The sequence below is a fragment of the Canis aureus genome, chromosome 3, assembly GCF_053574225.1.
Source record: "Canis aureus isolate CA01 chromosome 3, VMU_Caureus_v.1.0, whole genome shotgun sequence".
Lineage (NCBI taxonomy): Eukaryota > Metazoa > Chordata > Mammalia > Carnivora > Canidae > Canis > Canis aureus.
Genome location: NC_135613.1, coordinates 41,223,513 through 41,247,049, shown reverse-complemented (window position 1 = coordinate 41,247,049; position 23,537 = coordinate 41,223,513). Strand labels below are relative to the sequence as shown.

At 46.3% G+C, this 23,537-nt stretch overlaps 1 protein-coding gene across 8 annotated transcripts in view; it reads left to right on the top strand.

Moving 5' to 3' along the window:
* KANK4 (KN motif and ankyrin repeat domains 4) overlaps positions 1-23,537 on the top strand; it is a 67,804-nt gene that overhangs the window by 9,883 nt on the left and 34,384 nt on the right. For 2 of the 8 annotated variants that reach the window (XR_013376383.1, XM_077892040.1), the window contains exon 2: positions 19,329-19,572. The exons of 1 other annotated variant lie outside the window; for it this stretch is intronic. The gene's annotated coding sequence lies outside the window, so the exon portion shown is untranslated. Of the gene's footprint in view, positions 1-18,662; positions 18,750-19,328; positions 19,577-20,236; positions 20,481-20,514; positions 20,716-23,537 lie in introns of those variants that run through there. 5 more of the 8 variants (XM_077892041.1, XM_077892042.1, XM_077892045.1 and 2 more) reach the window with 5 other exon arrangements.

Genomic DNA, 23,537 nt, shown 5'->3' with positions numbered 1-23,537 from the left:
CTCTCCCGCCAGCCTCTGGGGAAGGCTCATCCCCATCGTCCTCATCATAACTGATGTTGTCCTTCCAAAGCAGAGGAGTCTAACTGATGCAGAAAATCACTTTCCCTAGGGCTGGAGACCAGGAGCAAAGAGCAGAGGTGAATACTGGTTCCTAAGGCCTTGAAACCCAGCAGCAAGCTGCCACTCTGGTGGGGAGGGCGGGTGAAGGAGGTACAACTGGAGCCTTCCCATGTACCTCTGCTTTTGGCCTACAAAGAAGCCAGCATCAATTCCAGCCCAGAAGTGGGGCTAGGAACCATGTGGTTGATTATACCTCACATTTGTTGATTGCCTGTGGGCTATTACTATCCTTTCCTCCTTCCCACCCCTCCCTTCCTCCCTCCCTCCCTCATTCCTTCCCTCCCTTCCTTCCTGCCATCTAATAAGCACTGACTATCACTTATCCTGGGCCAGGGACTGTGTGAGGCAGGGAGCTTACAGCACAACAGAGGAAATAAAGAATCAGATAGCTAATTACAGTTTGATGAATGCATCTGACAGATGTTCTTACAAGGTGCTAGGGGAGCACAGGAGTGTGGGGAGGGGGACCAGCCCTGTCTAGTGTGTGGAGAGGAGAAGATGCTGGTAGGTAAAACTGTCTTGCGGGTTGAGTAGGAGTTACCAGATGGAGAAGGAAGGAGGAGGATTCTGGATAGCAGGAGCAGAGGGAGGTGTAGAAGATGGTGTAGAAAATGGGCAGAGTGACAGTATATGCAGAAAGCTCAGGATGACCACTTACTCACTGAGCTTTTGGTTTTCCCTCCTATGAAATGAGGATAACAGCACCAAAGTCATAGCAGGCACACATGTGAACACATCCTTCCTTTTTACCAATTTATGATCTACCAGAAAGACTCAAACATGCGGAAATAACGGCAATGAGAGACAGAATGTGAGGAGTCCCAAAATCAGTGGAAATGCAATGGAAGGAAAGTAGTGTTTGTTAGAAAGCCTTGGAGGCTGGGCAATATTAACTGAGATTAATATTTAGGATTAGGAAGAGTTGGTACCATTTCAGCAGATCCTTGGGATGGGATGGACTCTGGAAGAGAAGACAGGAAAGGGCATCTCAGAGGTTGGTATGGTGTGAGCCCAGGCACAGAGATGCTCAGGCGCAGGGTGAGGGGCAGAGGAGCTGGTGACCAGCCTGGAAGGGTGGTGGGCTGAGATGAGGTCGGCGCCTAACTGGTGGGCAGGCGAGCAGTGCTGGGTTTACATGTGGCTTTTATTTGACCTCCACAGTGTTTACACAAAGAAGATTTAAGTCAACATTTAAAAATCAGATTTTACATGAATCCACATTCTGGCTTCTTTTGGAAAAAGTCAGGTTTGGCAACACTGGACCCGAATTAATATCCACAAGGCAAGACCTGCCCAGAAAGTGAGTGGTGGCCATTCAGGTGATCATGGCTGTCCAGAGTTAGAGGTTGATATCCCACTGGTCAACCAGTTTGCCTGGTCTTTCCACCATTCAGCTCACTCTCAAATTCATACAGTGTGTTCAGAAAGCTCCTACTGAAGCGCTAATTAATTATAAGGGTAGAGAAAGAAAATTCTAAACCATTAACTTTGTAATTCCTTAATCAGATGATGGAATGAACTTTACTACTTGAGAAAATTTTAATTATGGAGTCGTGGTTAGGTGGGGACAACAGGATGCTTGGTGCATGATGGCTTGGGAAGGAAACTCTCAGAAGAGAAGGATGGGAGCAGTCACCTGAAGAGAGGGAGATGTTGGGGCCCTGAGGTGAGTCATTTTGACCACTTCACTCAGCCATGGCATCTGCTGTCTTTGCTGGAAGTACCGAAACTTGCCAAGGACAAGTAAGGTATTTGTTGTATTGTAAGATGTTACCACCTTATTTTATTAACATTTTAAGCTTAAAAAAATTGGACTTTTGAAGGACAAGATGAAATTTGTGTTTGCTTTTTAAAAGATTTTATTTATTTATTTATTTATTTATTCATGAGAGAGACAGAAAGAGAGACAGAAACATAGGCAGAGGGAGAAGCAGGCTCCATGCAGGGATCCCGACGTGGGACTCGATCCCGGGACTGCAGGATCACACCCTGGGCTGAAGGCAGGTGCTCAACCGCTGAGCCACCCAGGTGTCCCGAAATTTGTGTTCTTTTAAATTGATAAACTAATGGAAAAGAGAACTTTTTTCCATTTTTAAAATAATTTTTACAGTGTGTGTGTGGGTAGGTGGGTGGTCTTTGCAATTTGAAAGGTTCAATAAACTCTATTGGGAAATTTTTTATTTAAAATTAGTTTAAAAATCATGCCAGTGAGTGGAAAACATTTACAATAATATAGAAATACATAAAGGAGAAAACTCTGAACTGTTAAGATTTGGTGATTAAGGGGGTGCCTGGCTGGGTCACTCGGGATGGCATCCGACTCTTGATCTCAGGGTTGTGAGTTCAAGCCCCATGTTGGGCTGGAACCTACTTTAAAAAATGGGGCACCTGGATGGCTCAGTCAGTTAAGCATCTGCTTTTAGCTCAAGTCATGATCCCAGGGTCCTGGGATGGAGGCCCACATTAGGCTCCATCCTAATGTGTGTATAGGCTCATATGTGTGTATATATAGCTGGATAGAATTTTTTTTAAATGGGGTTTTACATACTATTCCACTGTTTTTCTCCTAATGCTCCGTCTCGAATATTGAAGGTCATTACATCACCTCTATGCCTATATAAAGAGAGTCTGTGATGGAAAACACTGCCAGATAGAAAGAGCTTGTTTTGAATCTCCACTGTGCCCCCCTGAGCCTCAGTTTGCTCCTCTATAAAATGGGAACAACGATTCCTTCCTTCACAGATTAAGATGAGGGTTAAATGCAATGCAAATTGTGCTCGGCACAGCTTCTTGGATGCTGGGTGACACAGAGCCCACTGCACCACCGAGAAAATGCACACTCTGATTACATCTTCCATTCTTAGACTGGAACTGGGGCGGGGGTGGCATCAATTACAACTTTTCACGGTGGAATTTAACATTCTTTTTTCAGTGCTGAGTTACATTAAAATCTCAAGCAGTTCACTAACAGATACATTCAGGTTTTGTTTAGGACATTTTCTCTGGACTCACTTTTATTTATTCAGCTGCAGGAAAATTCTTGAAGCCAGGTATGTGGATTGGAAGGTATGTCTGATAGGGAAGCTGCTGTGACCTTTGCCTGTCCTTCGTGGGGGTGCCCTCTTGCCCAGGGCGGGTGGGGGGGTGGGAGAGTCAGCTCTTCGCATTACAAGGGGGGGATTCACACCTTGTCTTTGGAGACATCCCCTTCCTGCTACCTACTTCTCCTTTTTCGCTTCTCTCCTTCCCCTTCTGGCTCTAGACTTACACCCTTGCCCTGTCCTCCCTTCCTCCCTATAGTCTCCCCTTCACACCTTTTGCTTGTGTAAACCCCAACCCTAGATTAAAACTTTACTGTCCCATTCTTTTGAAGCTGCCTTGGGACTGATGGATTCATTTTAAATCCATGTCCTTTGACCTCTGCTGCTACTTGGCCTCCCTCATGTTGCCTCTCATCCAGTCTCCTCAGTGATGGTTGTAACTTGGCCCATCTCCTGTCTTCTGGCTCCAAATCCATTCGTAGGTACTCTCTCTTGGTACTTGGTCTGTTCCCTGCTTTACTGGGAAGGTGGAGGTCATGTGGCTTGAACTCTCACCCCCACCTCATCATTTCTCTTCCTCTTCATCTTTGCTCTCCTCTCCCTTGCTGGAGCCCTGCCTTAAAAACCTTCCCCTCCCACCTGCAGAAACACTCTCCCTCAAACTGGCTGTGGAGTCCTGAGCCCAAGCTTTTGGCTCCTCTCAGCTCCGCCCGCTGCTAACTTGGGTGAGTTACTTAGCCTCTCTGGGCCTACTTTCCTCATTGCACAATATAATATGACTAATAAAATCGCCCTGCTGCTCTGTTTGTGGGGAAGAAGGAATTCAATTCTGCTGCCTGTTTGAGCAATGCCTGGAGTATGTGTCGGCTCTTACGCACCTTCTCTTTCTCGCATCTCTGTCCATTCCTCTTCCTGGCTTCTCCCCCTTGGCCTGCAGACATGCTCCCCTTCCTCAGAGCTCATCTTACCCCTCTTTTGAGCTGCTGCCCATTTCTCTCTGGAATTCCACCGAAGCAGCAAAGAGTCGCCCCACCTGCTGCTTCTACCATCTTGTCAACCCCTGGCATCTTCCCTTGTCCTCTGAAACTGAGCCCAGGCTCACTGGTTTCCTCAAGATTTACCCACTTTGGATTTCTGGGCCACGAGCCACCCTGGTTTTTCTTCCCTACCGGCTCCCCACACGTGACTTTCTTCTTATGCTCCTCCTCTGCTCACCCTTGCTGCCTGTCCCCCAGGACTCCCATGAATCTGCGCCTCCAAATCTTTGGGTCTGTCCCGTGCCTTGGGTCCACCTTTTCCACTATCTGCTGGGCCATACTCTCTGGGTGAATCCCTCTCTGTGGGTGGACCCTTAGGCAGGCACTCAGCATGCCCAAGGACAAACATCCATCCCCCTATGCCCAAATCTCTTTTCCCTCCTGATCTTCCTAACTCCCCTTGTCCCCAGTACTCTGGTTACATAGGTTTGATATGCCAGGGCTGCCAGCACCACCCCCTTCTCCCTGATCCAGTGCCTGAACGGAGGAAGTGTTCAGCAAACAAAGGGTGGATAACCAATGAATTCCAAGTCCTGCTGTTTTCATCTTTCTTTCTTTCTTTCTTTCTTTCTTTCTTTCTTTCTTTCTTTCTTTCTTTCTTTCTTTCTTCTTTCTTTCTTTCTTTCTTTCTTTTCCCCTTTCAATTCCCACTGCAGCCACTGTGCTAGACGTTTTATATACTTCATTCCAAGGAATCTGTATAACCCAGTAAAGAGGAAATTGTGTTTTTCCTGTTTTACACATGCATGGACACCATGTCTGGGGGAGGGGGCTTAGGGAACTTGCTAAACACAACTGGTAAGTGGCAGAGCTGGGATTCGTACTTGGACCCACCTTCCTACAAATCCACATTCTTCTTCTTCTTTTTAAAAAAGATTTATTTATTTATTTGAGAGAGAGAGAGAGAAAAGGAGAGAGAGCACAAGTGGGGTGGGGAGGGGCAGAGGGAGAAGGAGAAGCAGACTCCCTGCTGAGCAGGGTGCCCAATACGGAGTTCCATCCCAGGACCCTGGGATCATGACTTGAGTCAGAGGCAGATGGTTAACCGACTGAGCCACCCAGATGCCCCCCAAGTCCACATTCTTAATCTTTATGCTCTCCTGCCTTTAGCAGTTCTAGTATCAGCCTATGCTGTAAGTACTGAGTAAGCACTGGAAGCTGAATACCACGTATTGATAAGCATGTTCTTCTGTGGCTATACTATTCATGTGTTGGTGTTCCAATTACCCTGCTATTACCCAGGCTCATCGCTGGTTTATTTCAGAGTCTGTTCCTTGACCCTTGGGGTTACCACTTGAAAGCTTGACGGAGCCCACGTCCCTGCTGTGAAATGCAAGAGCCTAGAAGTAGGGTTGTGAACATATCTTCAGATAAGGTGTATGTTTTCCTTTCTCTGGGTCTTAGTCTCCCCATCTGCATGCACAATCAGAGAGTTGGAGCAGTTAATTACAAGAGCCTATCTAGCTCTTACGGTCCGTGAATCTGTTTCCTGGTTCTGCTTACTGGTACCTACCGTGTGCTCAGTACTTTGGGGCAATGCACAGAGAGCTTAAGAGGCATTGCCCTGGCATCAAGGGGATGACAGAGTTATTCTGGGAGACAAAGCAAACATTCAGGAAACTGCCAACAACGTAAGACATTATGTAATTATGCCTGCAATCTCAGATTATATACATTTGTGATGGTTCAATAAAGGAGAAGAAAAGCTGCTGCTCTCTTAAAAGAAAAAAAATACATAAAAGGAGCAGTTAGTGAAAAGCATTCAGTCTGGCCAGACTTCTTGTCAGACCCGCTATGCTTTTCTCTCTCAAAATCATTTGTTCATTCCGCAAATACTTACTGTCCTCTAACGGGCCAGGCTTTGGGGACACCGCCCCCAGACACTACACCACCCTCCTCGCTCACTGCAGCTGGAGTGGTAACCGACACCCAGCTTTCATCTGGTCCCTGCTCTGCTGAAGAACTCTCACTGCTTTCCTACTCTTCACAGGGTAAACTGAGCTGACCTCCAGCCCTGCCTCCCCCATCCCCTGCCCTCACCCTGCACCCTGGGCCTGCTGGGCTGGCCATTCCCCAAGCCCACCATCCAGATTTTCATGTCTGAGCTAGGGGGCTGCTTCCTCAGTCTACCTGGCAGGCTCTTATCCTTCAAGCCCAGCGCAAATACCAGGACCGCAGTGGCCTTGTGGTCACTCATAACGCCTTCGCCCACCTCTCTGTGACGCCGCCCCTGCCTCCCGTTTTGGACTGTGAGTTCCTTGAGGGGTCTCTGCTCCCTGTCTTATTCATCCGTGGACCCACAGAACCTAGCCCTGTGCCTGAACAATGATTTCTGATGAATGGCAGACCGAATACCACCTGTAGAGGCCCATCTGTGAACAGCGAGGCTCTCCTGCCTCCCTCAAGCTGCTGGGCTCTCTCACTTCGTGCCTGGGGGCCCTGCGGAGGTGACAGGATGATTGAGAAGGCATCACTGTCTCCTGTCTCCAAACAGTAGTGGGGAGACTCAGCCAAAAGGGCCTCACTTTGGCCCTGGAGGGGGCCTTCAGAAGCGGAGGCGGTGGAAACCACACATGGCAGAGGCTGCGGTGAAGGAGGCATTTGTGTTGGGCTTGGCTGCCAGGGGGTTTTGTGCTCCAGAGCACAAGTGGGGAAGTATGTTGGGCGGCCAGGCTCCGTGCTGCACACACCCGCCGAGGGGCTGGGCCCCAGACGCCTCCTGCCCTGGGAAGAAAAGGAGGCATTGTGTGCTCTGGCTGCGCTCCAAGGGAAATATTCCTGTTGTTCTTCTATTTTAAACTGCTCCCTTTTTAAAGAAGGAAAGTCCAGAAGTGAAAATCGCTCTCCCACTCCAGCACGTCCTGCCCACCGATTTCAAATCAGTTGCTGCCTTGAAAATATTAAGGAATCTACTAATCCATCAGTTCATTCATTCAATTGCTCTATCTTTAGGAAGTGCTGCTACGGGTCAGCCCTGTCCGGGGCACCAGGGAGACAGTCCTCGTCCCCCTTAGACCATATTCCTGATGACTGCGTGTCCAAACCCTCGGGGAACGTGGCCCCACTCCTTCTCCCAGGCCTGATGTCCCTCTGCAGGTCAGCATTCCCACTTCATGGGCTCCATTTCCCCCTACCTGCAACCCGGTCCTGCATTACACCTCCTTGCAGAGCCACGAGTTACGGCCCACCCCCATCCTCTTGACTCAGCCCTTGCAGACGAGTGTGGCCAGAAGCATGCTGCGGTCTGGGTGGTTAGAAACTTAGGGAGGAAGTTTTAAAGTCAGCCCTAGCTCTACCATCCACTTTCTTAGTGACTTGGATCAAGGAACTAAAGTTTTCTGGGCTTTGGCTTCCCAATCTGCAAACCAGAGCGACTAAAACCTGACCTTGCTCACAGAGTCTTTGGGAGAAGGGAAAGGCAGTAGTGTACATCTTGACCCGGTGCCTACCGTACCACAGGCAACTCTCAATAAATAATAACAAAACAATCAATGATTACTGAGCACTTACTAGCTGCTTGCATCCCTCAGACACAACAGCAACCACAACTTCTATATTTTTATATATTTTTTAATTTTTTTAATTTTTATTTTTATTTATGATAGTCACACACACACACACAGAGAGAGAGAGAGAGAGAGAGAGAGAGAGGCAGAGACACAGGCTCCATGCACCGGGAGCCCGACGTGGGATTCGATCCTGGGTCTCCAGGATCGCGCCCTGGGCCAAAGGCAGGCGCCAAACCGCTGCGCCACCCAGGGATCCCCACAACTTCTGTTTGGGTGTTTTCCACATGCCAGATGCTCTGCTAGGGATAGGCATGTTGCCACCTGAACAGCCTTATAAAGTGGATACTACTATCCTGTACCCTTTGGGAGCTGAAGGAAACTGGCTCAAAGAGGTAGAGTGACATGGCCAAGGTCACAAAGCTTACTAGCATGGGAGCTGGTCTCTTAGGCCTTCCCGCCATCCCTTCCCAACCACACCGACCCCCATCACATGCCTGGCTTCTTGGTGCTTGAACCAAGCAGCAGCAGCATCATGATGCAGCAGCAGCATCTCCTCTCCTGAGAGGGTGTTGGAAATGCAAATTCTCATGCCTACTGAATTAGCATCTCATTTAACAAGATCTTCAGGAGATGTACAGGCACCATATAGCTTAAGATGCACTGAGCTACAGTTCACAAAATGTTTTTTAACGTAGGTTAGAGTAGGATTTCTCGACTCTAGTGTACATAAAAATCACCTGGAGGGCTTGTTAAAATACAGATTCCTGCCCCCCAACCCCAAGATTCTGATTTTGTATCTATTGTTTGTTCCATTCGTATTTATGATTTTTCACTTTGGGGGTTCTTCTGAGTAGTCATAGCAGACTTGAGTGGGTTCCAGGCAAACACCTGGCCAAGATGGCTCATGGTTTATAGCTGCTGGAGCCATTAGGGGAAATCTGAGCTGGATTGGGTCCTCACAGAGTCACTGGTAGCAGCGTCTCTCTGCTTTTGGGGAAACTGGCCCATTGGCAGGGAGGTACATCTCTCTCCCAAGTTATATGAGGCAGGACCCATGGATTCCTGCATCAGCCCCTGCAGTGGGGGGGCGGGGAGGCTTTCACCGTGCCCAGATGAACAACACAGAAACAAATTTAAGATGTAACTGAAAACCCTTGTATCTGGCCTGAAAATATGTCTTTCCAATGTAAACTCTGACAGAGTGCTAGATCCGCAAAGAGCAGTTTCTCTAAAACTGGTATCTGTGTAACTTGACCATTGCTATCTGGTTAAATAACAATTAAACATCTCAAGACTCTTTGGAATTTTCAAAGATTATTTGAAAAATAATTGTGGGGACACCTGGGTGGCTCAGCCGTTAAGCTCTGCTTTCAGCTCAGGGCCTGATCCTGGAGTTCAGGGATCGAATCCCACATCGGGCTCCCTGAGGGGAGCCTGCTTTTCCCTCTGCCTGTGTCTCTGCCTCTCTCTCTCTCTTTCTCTCTCTGTGTCTCTCGTGAATAAATAAATAAAATCTTAAAAAAAAAAAAGAGGGATGCTTGGGTGGCTTAGTGGTTAAACACCTGCCTTCTGCTCAGGGCGTGATCCGGGAGTCCCAGGATCGAGTCCCACGTCGGGCTTCCTGCTTGGAGCCTGCTTCTCCCTCTGCCTGTGTCTCTGCCTCTCTCTCTCTCTGAGTCTCTCATGAATAAATAAATAAAATCTTAAAAAAAAAGAAAAAAGAAAAGTAATTGTGTTAATTGATTAAATAATTTCAGGTTAATTAGGAAGTCACTGCATTTCTTAGCTTGTTCCTTTGCAAATATATTTATTTTATTTATAGACCGATTACATGACCACACAATGTTGTTTATATTTCAATAATCATCTGATGGTTAAAGAGCATGGCTGGTGATGCAATTTAATGAAAGACTTGTTCATTTGCTAAATCCTTCTATCTGGTTCCCTCCTTTTCTATCAAGCTCTACTGGCACTTGCTTCATAGACAGTTACGGAACTAGAATCTTCAAGGCAGAAAACACTGCGGTCAAGAGCTTGGTCTCTAGAGTCAGACACACCTCACTTTGAATTACAGTGCTGCCACTTACCAGCTTTATGCCCTGAACCTGTCATTTGTGAAAAGGATAGAAGAGCACCTACCTACTATGGTCAATGTGAAATTAAATAAGTTATCATTTGTACAATATCGGACAATGTCTGGCTAATAATAGTTATTATTTATAATAATAATAGACTTAGTCTGATGATGACACAGATCAGTTTTCTAATCTGTAAAATGGGTGTGTCAGGGAATTAAAAATGTAAACACATGAATATCCAAGGCTTCTGTGCCCATGGAGACTTCAAGTAATTCCCTTCTAAGAAAATTTCTAGCATAGTTTTCTTGGCTCTTGGCCCAGTTATGCAGATTGGGGTCACCCAGTGATGAAAAAGCACTGGGCAAATGGGATCCAATACTGGGATTCCTGGTGATGAGGGGAGAGAGACTGGCAGAGGATGAGTACAAAGATGCCAGAGGTGAAGGAGGTGAACGAGTGAAGAGTCAGGTGGAAGAGTTTAAGGAAGAGATGATGGAGAACAGAGTGCACTGCTTCTGGAAGAGTTGTCTTGCTGGAAATAGATACTGAGAACAGCAGAGATAGGAGAGGAAAATTTGAAGACTTCGCCTTGTGCTAAGAATGCACTTCCCCTTTAGTGTTTTCTCTAGAGACTGCACTGAAGGTTTGGATTGCCTCCAGTTCATTTTTTCCTACTTAACTGCTATTTCTTTGAACACAACCATTGCGCTGAGGTTGGGCTGTGAAGTGGCCATCTTTACATAGTTCCAGGGGAGTCACGACAGCGCTATTCCAGGACTGAGCGAGGATGAGTAAAGGACTCAGACAGAGTAGGTGCTTCTTGGGTGCTGGCGACTAGCCCTACTGCTATGCATCATACTTTCCCTGTAGCCAGAGGCTGCAAGCAAAGGTCACCATGCACAGTTCTCTGGCTCTCTACGCCACACTTCACCGCAATAATGCCATTATCCCACATTTAACCTGGGGACGCCAGCCACATTATTTTTAAAGAGACCAATCAAATCAATTTGATATCCTCCAATACCACACTGCAGACCACGGCCATCAACATGAAGCTTAGAAAGGAAAGCACTCGATCAGAGTCTAGAAAATAGAATCTGACCTTGCCTTGCTGTACGGTGAGGATAGGTCATTGAGCCTCAGTTTCCCCCTTAGGAAATGAAGATGATGTCCCAGGTGCTGTTTTGTGTCTCTGCTTCCAGCAGTGGACAATCAACAGGAGAGACTGAGCACTTGCCCACCTGCAGGGCCCAAGGCTGCTGCCCTATAGCAGATCCAGAAGCATGAAAGAGGGGCCTGGCCTAAAAAAAAATCTCCATCATTGGGCTAGAAGAATAGATGCAAGCATCTTTACTGTAATTGTCGTTAGAGTTAATTAATACAAGTCTCCCTGTGCTACACTCCAAATGCCCAACCATTTTTTGACACCTTTGAGCTGCTGTGGGGTGATACAAACATGGGGTGGGAATTTTGGAGACACCTTTTCTCAGTGACTTTACGCCCAACAAAACCAAACCCAAACCAGCATGGTATACGACCTTTCTTTGTACTGCCCTTGCTGCACTGGCAGTGACCTCCATCTTCTTCAAGGAAGAGCTGAAGTTGATAGAAGTTTCTAGAGCCCTTCCTCTCTCCCTGCCTCTCTCTGGTTCATCTCTGATGATGCCCAACCTTGATCCAGCTGCATGCTGCTCAGGCTGGTTGGTCCTCGCCCTTGTCTGATCCACATCACATAGGCCTACCCTGCCTCAGACAGTGCCTGCTGGAGGGGCTGGCGGGGCCTTGTGAAAGAATAAAAAGCCTTTCAACTTGCCTGAAAAATCTGGAAACATCACTGGTTCCACCCAGGTGTCTGGAGATTACTTATCAAACTCAGTTTGGTTTAACTGACTTGCCTGAATGTGCAGGCTGTGCCAAGATAAATTTTCCTCCCAACCCAGAAGGCAGATGCCACAGCCCACGCAAGCCTAAAGTGTCTGCACCTGCAAACCATGTTGCAAAGCCAGGAAGATGTCTGTGAAAGTTCCCACTGGATTCTGACCTGAGACAAGGATGCTGTGAGCAGGGGCCGCCCAGCAAGGGTAGGTGCACTGCAGAAGGTTTGTCTGTGCCTACCTCGGAGATGCTTTCACTCAAGTGACCAGGGAGGGAGGAGGTGAGGCCTAGTTCCTTGGTTTACTCCAAGCTGCGGTTCCCAAGCTTTTTTGACTGTGGCCCAGTATGGCTAAGCCCAAGACTTCATGGCCCCCAGAGCCCACTGTGCTCCTACGCTGTAGTGGGAAAGAATGTGTAAGAACAAAGGATGAAAGGGGAAGATAAAAATAATTACCGTGGTCATGCAGCAAATACTCAGGATGAAACAATCAACAGAAACTCTGGAAAGTAATCTACAAGCAATATAAATTAATAGAATAGAAGCAATTAAAAATCAAGCTGACACTGACACTGCTTTGTAGCAATCAAGGGTCATAGTTGCAAACAGCAGAACCAACTCTAGCAAGCTGATGTAGAAGAGGGATTTATTAAAAGATGTCGAGTCACTCCACACCCCTCTCCAGAATCACTTGCCTCCAGCCCTTCCTTCTCCAGGGCACTTTCTTCCAATTTGAGATCTGGCCTGTGTGCCTCTACCTGCTGAGCGCAGGTCCCACGTCCAAGTCCTAATGTAAAGGAGGCTTGCACTACAACCTTGGGGGGTGAGACTAACTAAGGAAGGAAATAACCCAAGCATAGGAAGGGTGTTCACAAAGTGCTGGCTAGCCCAGAAAAAAACCCAACAAATATCTTCTGTATTAATAACAAAGCGCCCTCCAGAGAATTGCGGGAATTCCAGCTCTTGGCCTGTGTGCATACACAGGAGTTTTGCAGTCCTGTTTAGTGAAGGATGGAGGTCACACTTCTTTGTAGATGGAGGTCACACTTCTTTGTAGAACAGAGCATTAAGGTTCTCGGGAAGCTCTTGTAATGAACTAATTTTTGTTTATGAATTCATTCACTAGGAACGTTTCTAGTTCCTTATAAAAATGAAATCCCATGTATGGGGTGACGAAAATGTTCTAAAATTAGATTGTGGTCTTTTTAACAATTGGTGTGACGGAAACTGATTATTCATATGCAAAAGAATAAAGCCGGACCTTAACCTTAGACCATGTCCAAAAACAGCCTCAAAGAATATCAAAGTCTTCAACCTTACAGCTCAAACTATAACATTTGTAGAAGAAAACACAGAGGAAAATCTTTATGACAGTGAATTTGATGGTAATTTCATGGGTTGGATACCAAAGCATAGGCAACAAAAGAAAAATTCAGATAAATCGGACTTTATCAAAATGAATAACCTTTTTTTTTTTAAATGAATAACCTTTGTGCATCAAAGGATACTATCAAGAGCGAAAAGACATCCTACAGGATGGGAGAAAATACTTACAAATCACATATTTGATAAGGGGTTAATATCCAGAAAAATCCCTTACAACTCAATGACAAAAACAATTTTACCAATTCAAAAGTGGGCAAAGGACTTGAATAAACATTTCTCCAAAGAAGGAATGCTGATGGCCAATAAGCACATAAAAAAAAGATGTTCAACAACCATCAGTCATTAGGTCAATAAAAATCAAAACCACAAGGAGATAACACTTCACATCTACTACACTTACTCGGATGACTATAATAACTTTGTTTAAATGGAAAAAAAAAACAAATGTTGGTGAGGATACGGAGAACTTGGAACCATTATGCATTGCTGGTGGGAAGGTAAAATGGTGCAGCTGCTTTGGAAAACAGTTTGGTGCTTCTTCAAAAAAGTTAAAAATAGAATTACCATATGACCCAGCAATTTCACTCCTAAATGAAAGCAGGGACTTGAATAGATATTTGTATACCAATGTTCAGGAGCATTATTCACAATAGCTAAAAGATGGAAGCAACTCAAGTGCCCATGGATGGATGAATGGATAAACAAAATGTGCTACATGCACACAATGGAATAATATTCAACCATGAAAGGAAATGAAATTTTGATATATGGTAAATCTTGGATGGACCTTGAAAACATGCTAAATGAAATAAGCCAGACACAAAAGGACAAATACTGTATGGTCCCATGTATATGAGGTACCTAGAATAGGCAAATTCATAGAGAGAGAAGTAGAACAGATGTTACCATGATAAGAGGGAATGGGGAATAATCCTTTAATGGGTTACAGAGTTTATGCTGGAGATGAAAACGTTTGGGGCATATGTAGGGGTGATGGCAACACAACATTAACAAATGTATTTAACGCCATTGAATTCTACACTGACAAGTGATTAAAATGGTAAACTTTATATGTATTTTACCACAATTTTAAAAATTAGGTGATGGCAATGTTTGCACAAACCTGAGAATACGACAACTACTGAATTGTCCAATTTATATGAGTAAATTGTATGGCACGTAGATTACATCCAAATAAAGCTATTTTTTAAAAACATCCTTTCCAGTTCTGAAAGTTTCCGTGATCCATCCACTCAATTATGTATTCATTCACTGATTCAACACATTTTTGTTGAGTTCCTATCATATTAATTGTTCGAAATAGGGTGATAAAGAAATCAAACAAGGGGACTCCTGGGTGGCTCAACGGTTGAGTGGCTGCCTTCAGCTAAGGTCATGATCCTGGGGTCCTGGGATCGAGGCCCGCATCAGGCTCCCCGCAGGGAGCATGCTTTTCCCTCTGCCTGTGTGTCTGCCTCTCTCTCTGTGTCTCATGAATAAATAAAGAAAATCTTTAAAAAAAGATTATCCACCCTTCCCTCACTTAAAACACCATGGGTTTACAAAGGAATCATAGCTAACATGTATTGATTGTTTATTATATACAGAGCACTGGCACAAATACTATACATATTTACCTCATGCGGTCCTCACCACCATGTACTTAGCTGAATGAGGAAATTTGCTCAAGGTCACAGAGCCAGGATTTGAACTTGGTCTGTCTTACCTCAAAGACTGTACCCTTAACAATTCATCTTATGTGGCAGCTGGGTTCCAGCTGCTTGGAATTGGGGTCTTCCTGGAGACCTGCCCTGAGGCCCACCTGTCAGGCTGCCTGATGTCGGAGCATTGAAGGGAGAGTTAGAGATGAAGTGGAATGACCTCCAGGAGGGAGTGAGTTTGGAAAATAAGGCCTAGGGAAACTTGCATAGCCATTTACAGTAATCATTATAAAGCAGGTATACCTATATTTTAAAAATGGTTAGGTTTTGGAATTTCAAATATAAAATCAAATTCACAACTGAATTTATATTATTATATTAATAGCTAATATAGTGTTATTTGTTGAACACAGCCTACACACCAGCCTCCGTTCTACGTGGCTAAGATACATTATATTTAATCCTCCGTGACATGTAGGGTGCATTACTATTCCTATTTTACAAGTGAGGCAGCCAAGACAGAGAGGTTAAGCAATTTGCTCAAGGTTCCACAGCCAGTGGCAGGGCTGGGATTCCAGCCATGGCTTCTGGACTTGGAGCCCAGACTCTTAGCCACCACAGAACTTGCTCTTTAATTATGTTAAGATATACAAGGTCCTTGGATATGAAACTAGTTTTCTCGAGGTGATAGGATTATGGTGATTTCCTACCTTTTCTCCCACAAATAGTTAATCTTTTATTTTCCAAGAATATATCATGCTAGTGATCTTTTTAGGCCAAGAAAAAGAAATCACATGTCCCTGTGACCTTTTCATCTTCCTACTTCACCGTTTTATTTGGTTGTATTTGATTTGGAAGATGCCTGTGCGCCTGTGGCAGGTGTCAGTGGCACAGCTCCCCTGTTGGCTGCGGCTGCCCCGACGCTGCTGCGATCTTCCGGGAGGGTGTGTCCCCTTCTCATCACAGCCTTAGCCACACTGAGGATCGCTGGAGGGGAGGTGGCTCGGGGTACAGGGAAACTGGGTGATGCGCATTAAGAAGGGCATGTTGATGTAATGAGCATCGGGTGTTACATGCAACTGATAAATCACTGACCTCTACCTCTGAAACCAATAATATATGTTAATTAATTGAATTTATTTATTTATTTATTTTTAAAGATTTTATTTATGAGAGAGAGAGAGGCAGAGACACAGGCAGAGGGAGAAGCAGGCTCCTTGCGGGGAGCCTCATACAGGACTTGATCCCAGGACCCCAGAATTATGCCCTGAGCTGAAGGCAGATGCACAACTGCTGAGCCACCCAGGTGCCCCTAATTAATTGAATTTAAGTTAAAAAGTTTTTAAAAATAATTAGAAACAATTTCCTTTTCTGATTTGTAAGTCTGTGTTGTACCATGGTTAGGAGCGGTGCATAAATTGAACCTGAATCTTGGCGCTGATAGTGTCAATCCCCAGGCAGCTAACTACCCAGAGCCTCAGCCGATGGGAACCCCCGATCCCACCTCATGGGGCTATTGTGAGAATTACATGGGATAGTGTTTGGAATGGACTTAGGGCTCCTGGCACAGTGTAGGTTAGACAAAGCGTATGGCGTTTTAATGTTATCTTGCTCCTTTTTGATTAACTCATGCGGTTAGAAGCCTTTCAAATATTGACCATCAGTATGACTTCTTTCCTGAGTTGCCTGTTCGTGCCCCTTCCCATCTGTCTCTTGGAGTGTGGATTTTTTGCAGTGCAATCGGCTGGAGGACTGAGAGTGTCCGGGGAGGGCCTTTTCCCTGTGGCCTTGATGCCTTCCACGTTCTCTAGGGAATGTGTGTCACTGGTTAGTGCAGCCTCCTCTCAGCCTGAAATTGGCCCTGTTTCCTTCCTGAGACGTTTTCACCTGCTTTAAAGGATCAATCTAGAACAGCTGATTTCCCTGGACTGCTACACCCCCAGGTCTCACATGTGTGATTTCTCTCTCCGTCCATTTAAGTTGTGTCCCATCAGAGTGGCTGTCGCCGGGACCCATCTGTTTGGAGAGGCTGTTTCAGTGGCATGTGTACCTAATGAGCGTGCTCTCCTCAGCCCTGTGTAATCACACAGTCTGCCAAATAGTTGACCTTCTCCAGCGAAGTGCAAAAGCCTAAGGGACCGCTTAGATAAAAGGCACATTCTTAAGATAATTTCATCTCCTTTTCCCTCTTGCCTAAATATCCACCTTGCCTGACCTGGAGAGTCCAACTCTTTTCCCATCGTGGGGGCAGACAGGACCTGGGCCATAGAAATTGGCCATTTCTAAACTGCAAAAGGAACCCGTGTCCCCACGTGATTCTTGCCAGAGAAGTTCTTGTGGATAAATGTGTGTGGTCCTGGGAATTCTCCGGATGGCTTGGTGGTAACGTAAAACATGCTACTGTCTTACTTAAGACCTCTGTCTGAGTGAGGCATTGGGGTGGGAGCATGCCAGTTTCGACACATGGCAAGGCCCAGAGGCCATGGAGGGGATCCTCCCAAAAGAAGCATAACCTCCTAGAGAGTTGTTGGGATTTCCCATGAAGACCTTCCCTAAATGTGTGGACAAAACCAATCCTGAAGCTTCCATCCTGGTATTTGTGTGTCTCCTGCACTCACTGCAGGCCCAGTTCAGGCTGTGTGGCTGTGAGGAAAGGGTACTGGATTGCAAGACACAAAATCTGAGTTTGAGTTGGGGCTTTGCCTTTTGTTAGCTCTGTAATGTGGGGAGCCAGCTTTGTTTCCTTATCTGGAAAATGGAGGGTAACATTCCTGGTCTGCTCACCTCCCTGCTTGACCGTGGAGTGAAATGAGTGTAGTGGGCAAATTAGAAAGGTGTAAAAGACAGAAGACTCTCTCCTCCTCCTAGAGACCCAGCGGTCAGCACAGCGTCTGTTCCAACATCTCAGGTGGAGCCCAGAGAAATGAAAGGGCTACTTCTCTCCAGAAAGAGTTCTGAAAAGAGGAGGGGAAACTAGATTAGGAGTGTGTCTTCTTTTCCTGTGGGTCTCTGGTCCTGGCATCTGAGCCAAGCTGATCAGTGGCACTACTAGGGGACTAGTATTTCCTTCCCTCATTTTGCCATTTAAAAAAAATCTAAAGTGGGCAGCCCAGGTGGCTCAGTGGTTTAGCGCCGCCTTTGGCCCAGGGTGTGATCCTGGAGACCCGATCGAGTCCCACGTCAGGCTCCCTGCATGGAGCCTGCTTCTCCCTCTGCCTGTGTCCCTGCCTCTGTCTCTCTCTCTCTCTCCTGTGTATTCTCATGAATAAATAAATAAAATCTTAAAAAAAAACAACTAAAGTCTGCTAGAGAAGCTGAAGTGCTCCCCTGATACTTAAGGAAGTATCTGGAGAGGTGTCAGCTGTGTTTAGAGCCATCGCTATTTATGGATAAGTTCAGTTTCACAAACTTGACATAGCATCTAGCCTGTGATGCTGGTCAGGGACACAGACACAGAGTAGCCATTAGAATTGGGTGGTACCCGCTGTAGGGGAAGGCAGACAGCAGTGGAAGCAGAAAGGCTAGCCACTGCTCGGGAGCGGATGCTGGGTGGAGCCTGGAGGAGGAGCAGGAACTGCCAGGGCTCCAGGAAGAATGGTGGTGGGTCTTGCAAGAAAAGCATTGGGTTGGAAATCAACTCTCCTCTCCACATTGAATGAGGAAGAATTTATCCCTGGGAGAGGGAAAAAAAATGCTTTTATCTACAATACATAGAAGAGTGGGTGGCTGGAAAGTCATGGGATCTGGTGAAATGGAGAGCTTTTTTTCACCGAGTATCCTGGTGAAATAGCACATGCCTCTAGCCATTCTCTGGCCAGTTTGGAAGGGATGGTCAATGATTATTTTTATCTGTCAGAGAAGCAGTTTGCTCCTGGGTGTATCTTTCCATATGACCTCAGAGTTCAAGGTATATTTCTGATTTTTTTAAAATTCTGATGGTTTGATCTGTGTACTCAGTTAATGCAGAAAAATACTTGCAGCAGTCGAGAAAAGTATATGCTGGTGTCCCCTAGCCTTGTGCCTCACGTCCGCCTGGGCCCTTTGGTAAGTCTCTTAACCTCCCTCTTGCACAAGATGCTCTAGAATCTTTCAAGGAAAATAAGGAGTGTGATCTAGTGTAGTAGGAAAAGCACAGAATTCAAAGCCAACAATATTCATTTTAATCCAGCTTCACTCCAGGGTGAGCCAAGAGAGGTCACTTAGACTGTCGGTCTCATTATCTTCACCTGTACAATGGGGATGCTCATCCCCATCTGGCTGCCTCAAGCTGGTTTGAGGATAAATGGGACGCAGAACGTGAAGTGCTTTCCAAGTGTACTGGGCTGGATGCAGACAGCATTTCAGGGTGACACTCAGCTCTGGCATCAATTTCAGTATGGGTTAGACAGGAATCTGTCCTGGCCTTTGAAGCACATCTCGACAGGCAGTGTCTGTGAAGGTCAGAGCTGCTTTGACATGTCTTACTGCCGGAGCTTCATTTCCTAGGAGAGCCTCATTTGGCTAGAGCTCACGGAAGGTAAAGGGGGCGAAGTTCCTATAACCTTTTTGCCAAGCCTGCAGCCAGGAGACCAGATGCTCTCCTGGCTCTTTTTGACCACACCTACCCCACTGTATCTCCTTCAGGTCTGGTTGGTGGTGCTGGTTTGGAGAGCTTACAGCCTCTCTCTGAGCCCAAGCCTCACACCTGCCTCTGCTCCAAAGAGCTGTGGCTGCAGTGGGCTGGCTGAGACTCTTCACAACGTTTGCCTGGGACAATCTGAGACCGTCCTGCTCTACAGCTGCCTTCTCACTGGCTCCTGCACTTGCCCTTCTGAACTCATTGGTCCGTGCTGCAGTTAGAAACACTGCCTGGAGCTGGATCCTTACAGTAGGTATCTCCTTGCTTTTCTCTTTCTTGCCGGAATAGGGTGCATTTTGGTCCTGGGGTATCACACTGGTAGAGTGGCAGGAAGCAGGAGCTGCCAGTCTAGTCCTGGGATCTTACCAATCATTATATCTTCCTGTTCTACCCCAGTGGACTTCCAGTCACTGACCAGCGCAGCCCGCAGTCTAGGGATTGCCTGGAGGAAGCTTTGCACGGTTGTGGGACCCCAGGAGGTGGGTGGAGGAGGAGGTTCCTCAAGCAGAGCCTGGGAGAAAGAGATGTACCACTGGAGGGTTTCAGCTCCTAAGGATGATTCCTGTGTCCTCATTGGGAACAATTTAAAAAATGAGCCACCCAAGCCGCAGGGAGATAGAAGAAGCATAATTAATTAGGACCCCTGGGAGAAGCACCCTAGAGTTGGGGCAGTCAGCAGAGGAAGGTGTGTGGCTATTACAGTGTCGTTAGATGTGGCAGCAGCTCTGGGAACGAACTTTCCAACGAAGGATTTGAGCTTTCTTCCTCTTCTTGCAAGATGGGGTATCAGCTTATTGAGCATTGAATTCCTGTCTGACCCTACTGCCCTCTTCCCGGGAGAGAAAAGGAAGTCAGTATTTGCTTTTCCAGCAAGGTCACGGATCACCTGACCAAATCCTTTAACAGCTGGGAAGCCAGTGCTGCTGTGCTGAACTCCGGAACCATCAGCTCTGGCCCAGCAGCCAGCGCCTCGCTTTCCGCGGGGGGCCCACTCGGCGGCCGCAGGCTCTGCAGCGGGAGGATGCCCGGGCGCCCAACGTGGCTTCGGCTTCCCTCCCGCCGGCTCTCTCTTCTTCTCGAAGCTCCAGATCCAGCTGCTGCATTGCAGGCAAAAATGACAGACACTTGCCGGAAAATGTGAGAACGGAGTTAATGAGGTTGTGTTAACGTGTCATTTACTGAAAATGAGTTATCTCTTGGTTTCCCGGGGCGGCGGGGAGTGAGCCGGCTGGAGAACTCGAGGCAGAATCATTTTCGGAGTCTGGGTGTCCGGCGGCACTGGCCAGTGGCCCCTGCTTCTGTCTCCGAATAGGGGACGTTTACACTGGGAGGCATGGGGCCCTGGAATGGGGAAGCAGGAAGCTCTCATCATTTTGGCAGGATCCGTAAGAGGTATGGGTTGTTTTTCTTTTCTTTTCTTCCTTTCTTTCTTTCTTTCTTTCTTTCTTTCTTTCTTTCTTTGTCTTTTGGAAAAAGTGCTTTGTCTTTGCAAATGATTGTGCAGGGATTGACAGGGCTGCTGTGTGGTGCACTACCTGGCTAAATATTTGACTTTGGAAGGGTGAATTCTCCAAGAATTATCGTGGCAATACGGCTGTGCTTGGAGCCAAGCTTTCTTTTCAAGGAAATCCAAGGTGCTATTTATTTTGGCATGCAGCCTGTTCGAGGATGAAATACGGCATTTTTATTATTGCAGAATAAAGAGAGATTTGAAGAGAATAAAAGTACAGAAGTAGGTTTCAGTTTCAGGACTAAGTAAAGGAAGGTTTCTTTGTACTCGGATTTGAGGTTAGGAATGAGATTGTAAATGGCATCATAAAAGAGTAAATGTGGAGTGGGAGAGGGTGTAGTTAGACACTGCAGGAGTCAGGCTGACTGGGGGAAATCGCGACTGTTCCTAATGTGGCCCGGCAGTTACACATGTTATACATGGGCTGTCGGAGTGGCTGCCTCTTTGGTGGATTTTGGTTTTGTGTGGTTTTTTTTTTTTTTTTTTTTGGTTTATTTTATTTATTCATGAGACACACAGAGAGAGAGGCAGAGACACAGGCAGAGGGAGAAGCAGGCTCCATGAAGGTAGCCCGACGCGGGACTCGATCCTGGGACTCCAGGATCACACCCTGGGCCGAAGGCAGGCGCTAAACCACTGAGCCACCCGGGCTGCCCTCTTTGGTGGATTTTGAATGGGCATCTCTTTACTGCCCATTGGCTTTGAGAGGCAGTGTGGAGGGATGGAGTCCCACAACCTGTTCTACCCTAACTGGGAAATTTTGGATTGGCCACAGAGCCTCCTTGTGCTTTCAATCTCTCGTTTGTAACTCGGAGCCTATACCAGGAACTGAGTGTCTGCCACATGATAGGATGTGGGGGTGTGGAGGTGGGGGTGAAGGGGACAAAATGAGTGCTGTAGGGATTCTGATCTTCACAAGCTTACAGAGCAGGAGGGGATAAAGCTATATATACCTGAAACATCTAGAATATGATAAGCTAATGAGAGAGGCTGGGACTGAAATGGTCATTCTTGATCCTGGGATAGGCCATAAACAAATGAAAAGTTACATCAACAACTCTGGGTATTATAAGGTTCTGAATACCGAGGATACAGCTTAGTGGCATTGAGTAATAAACTGCTTTATGTCAAAATTTATCATTCTTCAGAAATCAAATTCCATTTGAAAGGGAAATTCTGCCCAATAAAGCTAATTTTCATATTCTGTTGTGTTGCAAAGTAGCATGTATTGATGTGGCAGTTGTTCTTCAGTTCCGCTCACAGAATCCCATCAAACACACACCCTTAGCTAAATTCTAAGATGTCCATCCTAAGGACCGTGGCCAAAGTGCAGAACGGGGCTGGGGTGGGTGAGGCTGGCAGTGCTGTGATGTGGGCATGACAGTTCCCTGCCTTCCTTCCTGTGTCTAGCCCTTTTGAGCAATAGATTGCTAAGCCCTCTTCTTCAGAGAGTTGGTGTATCAGATCCATTTAATTTCTATAACCTTGGAATAATTAATTTTATTTTTATTTTATTTATTTTTTTAAAAGATTTTATTTATTTATTCATGAGAGACACACAGAGAGAGAGGCAGAGATGCAGGCCGAGGGAGAAGCAGGCTCCATGCAGGGATCTCCAGGATGACACCCTGGGCTGAAGGTGGCGCTAAACCGCTGAGCCACCTGGGCTGCCCAGAATAATTAATTTTAGTAAAATTCAAGTCTAAGAGAACTATTAGAAGCCTCCATAGAGTGTTGTTTTTTTTAAGATGTGTTATTTTGGTTGAGGGAAGGAAAAGCAGAGACTCTTTAAAAAAAAAAAAAGCAGAGACTCTTTAAGCAGACTCCCTGCTAAGTGTGGAGCCAGATGCAGGGCTCAATCCCACAACCATGAGATCATGACCCAGGCTGAAATCAAGAGTCAGACACTTAACCTACTGAGCCATCCAGGCACCCCTCTGTAGAGTTTTAGTGACATTTGACCTAATGTGTGCTGCATAATTATTTGTAGCTCTAGGATCTGATACATTAAGGGCTGAATCCTAACTCCAACCAAAGGAGTGCGTGTGAATGAACCGTCCAAGGTGATGGTGAGTTTGTGTCAAAGGTCCATCTGTACCCAGATGTTCCTCTCTTGCTTAGAAGGAACCTTGTTGCTTGGTGTCCAGTCCTGGAGAAGCAGATCACACACTCCTTTGGCCAAGAGGCCTTACAAGATAGTAGTTCTCCTTATCTATGCCCAGAAGGCATTCTGTGCATCCTTGTGGGAAAAGCAGAGAAGCATCAAAATCAGAAATATTTCCCCTCACAGAGAGCGCTATGGATCAGTCATAGCATCGGGGCTGGGCAAATGTCTACAAATCACTTTCATTCCCAGGACATGATGCGACTCAGCTAGACTAGAGGGCAAATCCTGCTCTCACACTTGCTTGTTATATGACTTGGACAGGCCTGTGAACTCTATCACCCTCAGTCTCCCTATCTGAAAAATGGGGACAATAATAATAATCTCCTAGGGGTTATGGTGAGGATTGCATGAGATAATTTGAGTATGTCAAGTGCTTTGAATTCTGCCTATTGCTCACTAACGATATGGGGGTGGAGGAAGAAGGGAGCAGAAGGGAGAGGAGAAACCATGATGATGAAGAGATAGGCCAAGGGGCTGAGCTTAGAGTTCATGTCCTCACCCTTCTCCTTCCCAGACTTTACCTGAAACTGCCAAGCC